Below are 11,507 nucleotides of genomic sequence, written 5' to 3' on the forward strand. Positions count from 1 at the left end.
TGTCAGGGACCCTAGTTTCCAAAGGACAAGTCCATCTACTGGGTTGCGCTCTCCGGGAAAGGCTCTAAGCTGGAGTTGGGCATGCGGGGGTAGCTGAGAAACTCCTGTGGGAGAGACAGAGGGAAAGAAGGATGGTGGGGGGCAGGCAATCAGGCAGGAGAGAAACCCAACCCCGAGCTGCTCACTGGGATTCTGGAGCACGGACCACCAGTAAAGGAGTCCCACGCTGGGCAGAAGCGCTGGGCCCCTGGAACACAGTGTTGTTCTCCTATTGGCCTGGGCAGCACTAAGAAGCGTAAGGCCGGGTTTGAAAGCTGAGGCATACTCTGAAGGAGCCGACAGCTGGAGCCTGTCCGCAGGCCATACTCCTTGTAACTGGGGTTTGAGCTATTTCTGGAAGGGGGTCTGGGTGGGGCATCTCTGTGCCTGTTGGTTGCCCTGGTAGCCGCTGCACACAGCCCCCCCACCGGTCCACCTCACAGTCCATCAGACTTGCCCAGACAGATCCAAATCCTGCAAGTGGCCCAGCCTAAACCAGGCCAGGGGCCCGTCACCCTTGACCTATACATAGGAGTCTCAGAGACCTGGGCCCCTGAACTTGACCTGAGGAAGAGAGCTAGGGGGATGCTGGGCAGGAGAAGCAAGTGGTAGACAAGGGAAATCTTTATCTTATGAATGGATTACATACACCATGGTTGTTTTAAAAAATTGGAATATATTTTCTCATGGAAATCCTACTAGAAATGGTTCCCGGGCTTATTTGCAAACACCTATTAAATTTACAGCGATGTTGAAGGGTCATCCTGAGGTCGGAGGCCGGAAGACCCCCATACCGAGCTCGTGGGAGTAGTGCAGGGAACCCTGCAGCAGCGGAGGACAAGGAAAATCTGTCAGCATCAGCGGGCAGAAGCAGTCGGAGGAAATCCAGGCTGCCAAGGGCGTCCCAGGACTTCCGCAGCGAAGGGAGAGCGGCTTAGCTATAGAGAGACATAGCCCACAGGGATGCGGGGACCCCAGGGGTCTGCGGCAGGGGGACCCTGCGGCAAAGGCACGCTGCCCTGTACAAGGAGGTTATGCCGCCCCTTTCTTAACCGGGTTTCCTGCCTGCCATCAGCCCAGGCCCCTCCGTGATCACCCTCCGGGAAAGGCTCAGCCAGGCGGGAGGGAGTGAACGAGACATCCCGCAAGCTCTCGGTTAACCTCCAATGCCCGGCGTCTCATCCCAGGGCGCCGCAGCGTCAGAGCGCGCCGGTGGGGGGCGTTCTGCAAGCGGCCACCAGAGGGCGCGTCCGCCCTTCCCTGCTCCACGAGCGCGGAGAGGGCGCGGGTGATGAAACCGGTCTTTTCGTTGCCCTTTAATGAGCTGGCTGCTCCCGAAGTGCCTTCCTCCCAGGGCAAGCTCCAGGCTTCTATTAAGGGCAACAGCTTCTTTATCCTGTAACGTGAAGAAGCTTCCGCACAGCATCACTTAAACACGTTTAATGTGACCAGAGTGGGAAAACATCTGAAGGATAGAATGTGGAGTTGTTACCCTTAAAAAAAAACCAGACCACCCATTCCCGCCTCCGTGGTGTGTGTAGATTGGTCCTGGGATAGGTCTCAAGTTCGCCTGTATGCCGCGGAGTGCTGTCCCCTCCCCAGACAGGCTGAAGGTTGGGGGCTTGCCTGGGTACGGCGCCCAGGTACTCCAGACTCCACAGGTAATCTGACTTCATACTGATTTTTCTTATTAGCCCCACATGGACACTCATATTTGTCCAGACGTTGGTTACAACGTGGGGTTGAAAAATAGGGCCACTGGTGATATTTTCTATACTGTCTACTTAACGTGTAGGGCAGATTCTGGAAGGTGCCATTGTCTGGACCAAAGTAGGTCCACATTGAATAAATATGTCCCCCGGGGTGGGGTTTTCAGGAGCAGATGACACACCAAGAAAAAGTGAACTGAAATCTTAAGCAAGATCCACAGCTGTGAATTCTGAGCTGCTGGAGGGATGGTCAGACCCGGGGTTCCATGGAGGTTGCGGTTAGTACATTACGCAGAGGGTTATGATCCAAAGGCCCCGGGAGAAATGCCCATCTTTCCTTGGTTCCAGAAATCGTGATTGCCTAAGCAGTCGATCTGCTCTCCTTTCAACATTCATCTGTTTCCCTTTTTTGTTTACTCCTGACCCCAGCTTTTGGCCCTTGGAAAGGAGGTGTACCAACCTGCACTGTAAACTTTGTATTTTTCCTCACCCCACTCCTGGCTCCGGGTTATGTCTCCACTCTGCTTTTTCTCTTCCTCTGGTTTTTAGTGTATATTAAAGCTTATATTTGGTTTCTTCTTTGTAAACTGCCTAAATCCTTTGTGAAACAGAGCAGAATGCAAATAAAGTAAGAGACATTAGATACATTCTTTCTGTGGCACAGCATTAAGCCAAAGGGTTCATGAATATTTGGTACCTGTAATCCTATGCAGGAGAGGAGAATTTTCAAGTTCTCTGCCAAACTGTCTGAGTGGCGACATTTGCCAATACTATCTACTTCCTACTTAATTTTGCTTAACCTTTGATTTGGACACCTCCAAGTCGTGTCCTCTAGACTTTTCTCTTTTTTATGTAATACACAAAGCCTTATTTTTCTGATTTTCTAATTTCAGAAAGTATATTCTAACTTCTCACGTCAGCCACAGATTTTTTTTTTTTTTAATTTTAAATCGGTTTGCCAATTTAAACGTTTTTTCTCTCAGAAGACCTAAGTACTGCAAACCAGCAATATCATTTCACCAATCTGGTTGGTGCCTTTGAAACCTATTAAAGAAACAGAGAGGAAGTCATGGCAGGTTGACTCAGAAACCCAGATATCCCCATCGCAATATCCTTTTTTGTTACTGTTGCTGTGACAAGTAGTGATACACTTTTGAAGGCCTCAATTCCTGAATCTCAAAGATTTGACCCCAAATCTGAACACTGTGCATGCTCAACACTATTTGTTAAATGAATAAATGAGTTAACACAACCCAACCAAGATGCTGGGGAAAAATGAATGAATTCCCTCGGTCGGGCCTCGGTAGTTCCATTACTCGGGTTCTCCAGTGGGATTGACTGACTTTCAAAGATGTGAGGATTTGCTGAACTGTTGTTGCTGTGGTTTTCTCCAGGAGGAAGGGACCGGACCGGAAAAGGCTGGTGTCTGGAAAAGGCAGCTTTGAAGGAGAAAGACTTGGTGGACAAGGAAAGCTTTGGGGAAATGCCTGGAATGTCTTCTTTTTTAATAAAATGAGCCCCTTCCCTTCTCTGTCCCACCACCTCGCCTCCCTCAAGTTATTAGCAACTTGCCACATGAATGCCAGCAGTGAAACCCCAGCCCCCTGATCCCACAGCCCCTTCTTTCCCAAGCTTACTTCGAATGTTTGTCCTGAGAGGGTTTTTTTAATTTTTCTTATTTTTTTTTCTTCTGGGAGGCTTTTCATTTCTGAGGACTTTAGGTCATTGGCCAGGCCCAAAACTTTCAAAGAACAAAGAGGGTAATTAGTCTGTGGGTTTGGGCTGTGTAAACAACTGATTTCTCTAATTCAGGTCAAAAGCTGGCCTTACCAAGGACACACATTTTTATGAAAAAAAAAATGCGTTTATATTAGAAAACTTCACCAGTTGGTATTTTTTCAGCTCCACGGATGTGTCTCATTCTCTCTGGTTCCTGTTTCTTTTGCTTTTACTTTGACTCCTTTTTGAGGACTTTGAAACACCCCAGTGCTGTGGGGCCAGGCTTTACAAGAAGCAGACAGTGCTTGGTGAGGGGCCCTCTCGGCAAGCTGGAAACATTTACTTTCCTAACCAGCTTCCCTTCCTGCCAAGGAATCCACGAGCCTGGGGAAATGCTTTTCCTTCTATGTTTACAAAGCACTAAATTTTTGAAGTCATTAATTCCCTTCATAAAGAAAGGGCTTAATGGAGTTTTCTATTAGTCATTGAGATAGCGGTTATAACCCTGAAAGATCCAGAAAGCTAGGAGCCTAAATTGAAGGGGGTGTGGGGTTGGGGGCGGGGGCACAACAAAATCGGTTCTCTTTTTTTGCCATCAGATTTCTCCGGCAGTAAAGGGAAATATTTTGAATATCTTAATCGCTACCTCACACATTTACTTATTTTGTTCTCCTTTTCAGAACTGGGAAGGGTTGTGTAGACACAGACCCATTCTTTCTCCATGCGTGTGTTTCTCAAAGGAAAGCTTCTTTGTCCTGAGGGGTCAGGGTAACGGTGCCCGGTGTGGAGCACCCAGTGTGGGGGAAGGGAGGAGGGGGAGGCCCAGGACCTCAGCCCCCAGGGGCAGGTACCAGGACCGAGGTGCTGGCTGGTGTGCTGAGGACCAGGCTGAAAGGCTCAGTGCTCAAATTACTCCTTGAAATCCAGGCTTCCGGGGAGAGTATTAACCCTTTCAGTGCCTTAACCCTGCAGGGACCCCCTCCTGTTCTGAGCCTTTGCTTGTCCACCTCTGGGCAAGCCCAGGCCACCCACTCTGGACTCTGGGGGAAGGAGAGGGGACACTCTTCCTGGTCAGGGCACTGGTCCCCACACATCCCTGTCCCCAGGGCCTTAATGGGGCCCTCCACAACTCTATGATGAGTCCAGTAAAGGTTCCTATTTTTTTTTTAAGATTTTATTTATTTGAGAGAGAGCACGAACAGGAGGGAGAGGGAGAAGTAGACTCCCCGCTGAGCAGGGAGCCCGATGCGGGGCTCGATCTCAGGACCCTGGGATCATGACCTGAGCCAAAGGCAGATGCCCAACCGACTGAGCCACCCAGGCGCCCCAAGACTCCTATTGACTTCAGCATAGATTTGTTTTCTAGAGACTCCAATGGCTATAAGAAGTGTCCCTGTGGCCAGAGGAGAATGCAATGGAAGCTGTGTTGGCAGGGAAGGCAACAGTTTTCAAAATATGGCCTACAGACTCCCACATCAAAATCACCAGCAAAGCTTGTTAAAAATGCAGTCACTCCCCACCACCAACACTGCCCCCTACAAACTCAGAATTTCCCAGGAAGGCCTGCGGAGGGGAGGGGGTGGTGGGAACGGCAGGGAAGACAAGGCCTCCTGCACCTGCCTCTGAGCCCCTGAGGCACCAGCCCTCCTGGTCTCCCATGATGGTCCCAGAAGACTTTCCCTCCAGGTTGCAGGAATGCTGGGCTCCCACGGGAGGGGACACTGCCTGGAGGCTACAGGGGACCCCCAAGACATGTTCTCCCCATGGAGCGGTCTGCACACTGGGCCTGCCAGCCTTCCAGATTCGAAACCTTCTTGCGTGCATCAGTGTTTTCACCTCAGTGCTCCTGGGTAGAATCCAAGAGAGCATTAGAGTCTCTGGCTTGAGAGCGCAGATTTCAGTTACCCTGGAGATTGCTTTTGTCCCCCTGGCTGCCTGTTTGGTGTGTGGATCTGGCCCTATCCTAGTCACATTCCTAGAGAGATCCCACAAGAGCCATATTCGGTGGAAGAAATTTACAGACAGGCATGGGGATCAGGGCTGCCTTTGGCAAAAGGAATTCCCAACCTCTGATGATCGAATGAAGCCGGGGCATGTTGGGGGTCCCGCCTTCCCGGGGAGCCTTTCAAAGATGCTGGGAAAGATCTTCCGGTTCTAGTGTCACCTCTGTGCCATGACTTTAGAGGCAAGGAGCCAGGAACCAGGCCCTGGCTGTGCCTTTCGTAGCTGTGTGACCTTGGGTACATTCCTGTCTGTCTCTCAGCCACAGGTGGTCTTACCTGCAAAATAGAAAAAATAATAGTCATAACGTTCCTGCAACATCGGTGAGATGAAAGCTCATAGCAGGGGCCCAGCCGGTGATTGAACAGATCTAGTCCTCCCCTGCCTGCCTCTAGCATTCTTACTCTGCATCCGCACCAGGAACTTAGGCATGCACCTGGACACTCAGAGAAATGGGCCCAGGGAACGGTTCTAGCCACCTCAGAGTGACAAGTGATCTGTCGTGCCTGAGATTCCTGAGTTTGAGTGGAGATAATTATTGTCAGTTTTTGAAAGCAACACGTTTGCCCAGTCTGGTGATGAGACCTCCCATCAAGACAGATGCTCCACCAAGCTAGGGATGGATGATGCCTAAGCTGTCTTGCTTCGAGGATTTTCTTCTGAGCCCCACCGTGCCGGGGTGGCTCCGAGCACGGTAAATATTTAAGCACATGTCTTGGGTAGCTGTCATGGATCTGGATGCACCAGGAGCCACGGAGCAATACACGGACTCCTGCCAAAGTGCCCCAGCTTTGAGAGACAGTGTTGATGCCACTGTGGGGAGTCTGCCGGCTACCAATGACTGATAGGTAGCCGAATTCTGTGGTCTATGCATCGTCTTGGAAACAAATTCTTGAACTGGGAGAAAGAGAAAGTAACTGTAACTAAAGCTTTCCTTGGGCAGAGTTTCCCAGTGAAGGGAATTGGCACATTTCTTGTGTGCCCATTAAGCTCCAGGCGCTAGGCTAGGAACTTTACATATATTGAATGTTTTAATCCTTACAACAGCCAGAGGAGGGACTATTATCGTCACCAAGAAACAGAGGCTCAGAGAGGTTAAATTATCTCCTCGGAGTCTTACAGCTTACTCGGTGTCAGGGCGAGGGGACGGAGCCGGGGGTGGCAACTGTAACTGTGGAGAAAGGGGTCAGTGGCGCTCTTCTGAACCCCGAAGCCTTGCCACGCTCTCACACACTCTCAGAGACTGCGGCTCCCCGAGACCGGGGACGAGGCTCCTGCGTACAAGGGATGCCTTCACGCCTCACTGCTGGGTCGATGCTAACCCGCTTCCTGATGCTTCATAGATGCCCACTGGGTAACTCGGTTCTGTCTTACCTCGAAATAGATACTTAAGACTCGGGAATGGAAAGACATCAGAGACAAAAGCAAACAGATGCAGGATTAAGGTGCCGTGTCACCTGTCAACAGAACCCCGGAAGCCACATTCTGAGAGAGAGGGAGACCACTCCACCTTCATCTTCAACCCCCGCCCATTCGCATTCTCCCTCCGCTTCTCACACAGACCTCTGCGCCCACCAGCCATGGCAGGCCCTTCCATACTCTGTTCCCTGGATCGCTGGCAGCCGCATTGACACCCAGCAGCTCCTTCTTACCCAGGTCGGTGCCTCGGCTCCCTAGACGTCACCAGGAGACTGGTGCAGGCTGCTCCTTCTCACCTGGCTCCTACTCCTTCTGTGCTGCATCATAATTGTACTTTTATACATTTTTCCCTTCTGCAAACGGTGAGCCCTTCAGAGGATGCTGTGCCCGTCTGTGGTCCCCCAGGATGTTGTCCAGGGCTTGGCACATGGAAGGCACGTGACCGACGCACGCTGACTGGCAGACTGAATGAATGGATCGTGGCCTGGGAATAGAAACTTTGAGTCTCCAATCCATATTCTAGGTCAGGAGCATCTATCTGGTCATTGTTTTCGTTGCAACCTGAGTACAGTACTTTCTCATTCAGAGATCGTCAGTCAGTCTGACGTTCCCTCGGACGGTAAGCAAGGTTACACTGCCTTGTGGAGAGCTCCTAAGGAATAACCAGTAACTAAACAATGACAATAAATAACACTGGAAAACTGTATTTTTAAATTTCCGAGCAAGCATTTTAGTAGATACCAGGACAATTCATTTCACTCTTTAAAGAATCACTTCAACAACTCAGAAGCGTTCATTGAGTACCTTCCAAGTGCTTGATGCTATGGGGGGAAATTATTAAGATCTTGTATGGATAAAAGTGCTTTATGGCCCTCCGCACATTTCACAGAATTGCTTCTGCATTTCTCTGCGTCTTCACTCGGTGGGCAGAATAATGGTCGTAGAAGACACCCCTGCTCTAATCCCTGTCACCTGTGAATATGTGACCTCACATGATAAGAGGGACTTTGCAGATGGGATTAAGGGAAGGGTCCAGAGATGGGGAGATTATCCTGGTTATCTGGGTGGACTCAGTGTCATCACCTTGGTCCTTATAAGAGGGAAGGAGGAGGGTCAGGGTCGTCGTAGATGAAACAAGGGAAGCAAATCGTTGGAGCCATGTGGCCAGGAGCCGAGGAATGCGGGCAGCCTCCAGGAGCTGAAAAAGGCGAGGATGCTCTCCCAGAACATCTAGAAGGAATGCAGCCCCGCTGACACCTCGACTTTAGACTTTTAGGTTTGTGGTCACTTATTACCGACACATAAGGAAACTAATACAAGCATCCTTACAGTGGACATAGTGATAGTCCTTACCTCGTGGCTGTGCCACTGGGGGACAGGTGACAGTGGTCCAGAACAGCGCCAGGTACATGGCCCTTTGCTTAGTTGTCATTATCAGAGAATTATTATTTTATTGTTATTTATTTGGGAGACCTTACTCTGTGGGGTAGGCAGGCCCACTTCATCTTCATTGAATGAACTTGTATTAAGTCCTTGCTAGACACCAGGTCCTCAGTAACACTGGGAATCCGAGAGGAATTGAATGGCCTTTCTGAGCCCAGGGGGTCCTGGCAGGTCGGGGAGGCGGACATCTCAACAAGGAAGGCCAGCTCGGGGTGATGAGACTCAGTGAGGGGTCTACCCCGGATTGGGAGTCCAGGGGAAGGATCTCAGGTGGGCAGCGGGGGTGACTGGGGAGGTCCCTCTAAGGAAGGAAGCCTTGAGCTAAGCACTGCAGACAGCAGAGACCACCAGGCCGACAAGGGGAGGTATACTGCAGGCAGAGGGGGTGAGGGAGGCCTCCGTAGAAGAGGGGGCGGAGCACCTGCCCAAGATCCCTCAACCGAGACTCAAACCTAGACCCTCTGCCCTTGCCCCCTCTGCTGCTCTGGGGATACTAGCTGCCTCAAGGGGTAGATGGACACCTGGATATGGGATAGGACACAATTTAAAACAATGATAGAAGTCCCCATGTGAGAGAGTTTAAAAAATAAATGGTGGGGAAATTCCACCAGAAAGATGTAAAAGGACCAGACTTGGGAAGATTTAAAGAGGAAAGAACATGAGTTGGACCCTACAGGTGAGTAGGATGTGGACAGTCAGGGGCGGGAGTGAGGGAAGAAGAACCTTCTCAGTGTGGAGGCTGGGCCTCCCGGAGGCAGGGGAGGCAGGCCGCTGGGCGAGCGTGGGGAACAGCCACAGAAACTCAGAAGGTAAGGATGACAGGCAAGCCGCAGAAAGTCATGCAGGGCCTTGAGAGCTAGTCCCAGCCAACACTTTATTCTGAGGATATCTGGGGAGTCTGCTGAAGGGTCTTTGAGTAATGGGATGAAATCAGTGTCTTAGAACTACTCATGGTCTGTCTATGAGACCAGGACTCAACTTTATGATTCCAGCATGGTGCGTGTTCTGTTGTTATTTGTTGAACCGAATTGACATTTGTAGGATGATTGGAAAGAATAGTGAAATCTGGCTTCTGATTAAATCCTCCTTGCTCACGCCTCATTGGAGGTGGAAGCTAATGTTGCCAACCTCCACAAAGACCACAGACCTTAATATTCGCAGAAGGTTATGTCATCCCAGATTAAACTCTCTGGGAGTTGCCTTTGACCTTGCCCGGTGTATACAAAATATCTTGCCAAGTGGAGATTGAAATGACACTCTTTAGCTCCTATTTTATATCTAAATATTGACTGTTTATAACTGAGTGTAACCAAGTATTGACTCAGTTATAAAACAGGAGCTGAAAGTGTGTTTTCAGTGCCAGGTTCCGATGGTAAGAAGCAAAGTCTTCTCTGGCTTCTAAGCCTTAGCACAGTGTGATTGCTGCCCACGCCAACCCCGCATGTTGGGAGTTGTTGAACGGAATGGGGGCTTGGCTGCCAAAACGTGCCAGAAATTGTGAACCAGAAATAATAGTAACAACACGTGTAGAATGCTAAGAAACCGTTAGCACGTATCACAGCAAGGAACACAACTTGAACTTGGGCAAAATGAGGAGCACACTGATTCATCTAACCAAATGATGGCAGAGGCACCCTAGCCTCAGGAACTACTGGAGCAGGGACTCAAGTTCACAGAAACTTCCAGCCACTTTAGCCACATGCTTCTCTCAGCATGTTAGCTTCATTCTCATCAAAAGGTGGTGGACCCTTTCTTCTCTAAGAGGTGGGGGAACACGACCACCAGCAGCTTGCAGGCTCTTCTCCCCCTCCCAACAAGGAACACCTCTCCCCCACCATCTGCAGTTCCAATAAGGCTCAGGGAGGGACTGTCTCCAATGTCCTCCCCTCAAGGGACTGAGGCCAGGGAGGCAGAGACACAGAAAAGGATGACAACCCTCTTTTGGTCCACGTGGCTGGAATCGGGGGACAAAAGGCAGTGTCATCAAAGAAGGGCTTGGGGGCAAGAACACTAAAGAACCATCCTGGGCCAGGAACAAACTTTAGGATCTCCTGCACAGCAGCTTGGGATGAAGTTAGGCCTGGGAAGGTTCTGTTATCTTTCCAGGTCATCCCGCCTGGCCTCTGTATCCTGCCAGCCAGGAGACCTCACTTACCCCTCTGCCTCCTGGAGTCAGCCTCGGCTGTCTCCCCACTTCCCCTCTGCGCTGGGTCCTCTGAAGTCCCCGATGCCTGTGGCTAAAAATCCAACTTTGCCATGAAGTTAACCTTGTGTCGGGCAGGCGCAACAATGAGAGAGACTATATATAAAGACCTAACATTCTTGTCAAAGACTTGCGAGAACCTACAGCTTCAAAATATAAGGTGGGAGTGAAATCAGATTAGGTTGGCTTCAATTGTTCATCAGAAGTTGGCAGATACCTCCCCCAAAGACTGTGAATTTAACGTCTACGGCAAAGGCTCAGTGACCAATCAAGCCATTGGTCATTGCCCTGGCAGGTGGTTAAACCCTAGCCGTGCCGATCCCGCTTGAGGAAAAGGCCTTGCCAGCGGTGAAATGTTTACCTAGGGATGGTGGGATTGTGTCTACTGCGTTCCACTGTTGGTGGTACCAGAGCTTGCCCTGCTGCTTGCAACTGTTTTAGATCCTCCAGCACCATGGATCCCTAACCGACCCCAGATGCCTGGCATCAGGAGCTAGCCCCGACTTGCTCGTCCCTGGCCCCCACAGCCAGCGCTGGCTTTCTGCGCGCGTGTCATCAGCTGCGTGCCACCGAGCTCAGCCTCGAGTCAGCCAAGCCCACAGCCAGCAGGCCGACCTCCTTGGGGGCTCAGAAACAATAGAACCTGCCTGTAGCTAAAATATGTATTTTTTTTTTCCTTCTGTGAAGCTATTTAAAACAGAAGCCTTAATTTTCTGGTTATCTGACCAATAGAAATCCCATCAGTCCTCGATTATCAAATAGCTGGCTGTTATTGCCTGGGCTAGTTAAAGCAATGGAGGGCATCTGACTCTTGATCTCAGGGTCATGAGTTCAGGCCCCACGTTGGGCATGGAGCCTACTGAAAGAAAGAAAGAAGGAAGAAAGGAAGGAAGGAAGGAAGGAAAGAAAGAGAAAGAAGAAAGAAAGAAGAAAGAAAGAAAGAAAGAAAGAAAGAAAGAAAGAAAGAAAGAAAG

The sequence above is a fragment of the Phoca vitulina genome, unplaced genomic scaffold (assembly GCF_004348235.1).
Source record: "Phoca vitulina isolate PV1807 unplaced genomic scaffold, GSC_HSeal_1.0 scaffold5, whole genome shotgun sequence".
Lineage (NCBI taxonomy): Eukaryota > Metazoa > Chordata > Mammalia > Carnivora > Phocidae > Phoca > Phoca vitulina.